Raw genomic sequence first — 1,515 nt, 5'->3', positions numbered from 1 at the left:
ACCTCCACAAAACTTTAAATAAGTGCTGTTTTTGTTTTTGTTTTCTTCAAACCAGGCATGTTTGGACAGCAACAGTCAAAAAAGTGGTAGCAAACCTCCCAAACCTCAGATAGTTCAGTTTGCATTCCTATATCAAGGAACCTGTTGTTAGCACAAAAAAACTGGGCAGGACAAAAACCTCACACATCATTTCAGCTCTTTATTCAGGGCAATGAAATGGTGCCGGTGGATCCCCTCTCCTGGTAGAAAATGAACCACTAAACAAAGAAAGGGACTGGGTTTATATAGATTATTTTGAGGGTGGTCTAGTGAACATATATCAGTTTGCTTGGACAGGCAGTCAGGAATGTGGGCCTTTTTGGTCAAGAGAATTTACTTTGGAGGAGACTGTTTCCTTTAAGGGTGATAAAAACACCTCCCTGTCTGCAGCTGACTGGCACCTGGAAAACATTTATCCTGGGAGATGAAGGCTGTCAGTGCATGGCCTCCATTTTTACTTCTTTTTCTCAGGCCTCATTATTTTGGGAATTTCTTATTCTCCATATCCATTACCTGTCCTTACAGAGTCAAGAGGATCAAGTGAAGTCTTACTAGGAAAATGTCTGGAACTGTGAAACTAAATCCTGAAGTGCAGAATTAAACATTTTTAGTATTATTAGTGGAAACCTAAAAGTGTTTACACCTTGTAAACCCCTTCAGCACTTCCCATACCCACCTCATTTCAACACCACAGGACAGCTGCTGCTCTGAGATAAAGCTCACGTATTTCTTAATCATTAAAACTGTCATACTTATTTCAGGAGACTGCCAGTTTCAGATAACATTAGGTATGCCTGATCCACTGGCAAGATGATTATGTAACTTAGTGCTTACATGCAAAACAGCTACCCAAGTGAAAAATTGAATAGTGTGAATTTCATAATGGAAAGAAAGGCTTGTAAACGCATGGGATCCTAGGGCTGGGATTTGGCTTAGTCACTTGCCGAAATGAACCAGGCCCTGGGTTTGATTCCCAGCATTAAAAAAAAAAAAAAAAAAAAAAAAAATCCTGAATTAGGAAATTAGGACTAGATTTTTAAAAATAGCATCTAATGCACTACCTTAACTTGAGTTTAAACATCATTTGTAATAGCCATGCTGGTCCTTCTGACCCCTCAGTTCAAAGTTGTGACGCCAGTAGGGACACAATCTGCTGGAAGGTACTTTTCAAACCTTGTGAAGTGCTATGCGGCTTTACAGCTTTTAAGTAATCGAAAAAATTATGCATGGCATCTTTTTATTTTACTTGTAAGAGCAGTTTTAGATTCACAGCAAAATTGAGCCAAGCACAGAGCTCTATATAGCTCTCATACCCACACGTGCCAACCAACCAACCACTCCCATTCTGCACTACAAATGGTACATGTGTTAAAATCAATAAACCTGCTTTGACACATCATCACACAAAGTCTATAGTTTACATTAGGGTTCACTCTTGGTGGTGTACATCATATGGGTTTTGAAAGCTAAATAACG

The sequence above is a fragment of the Sciurus carolinensis genome, chromosome 14, assembly GCF_902686445.1.
Source record: "Sciurus carolinensis chromosome 14, mSciCar1.2, whole genome shotgun sequence".
NCBI lineage: Eukaryota > Metazoa > Chordata > Mammalia > Rodentia > Sciuridae > Sciurus > Sciurus carolinensis.
This window is presented reverse-complemented; position numbering follows the sequence as displayed.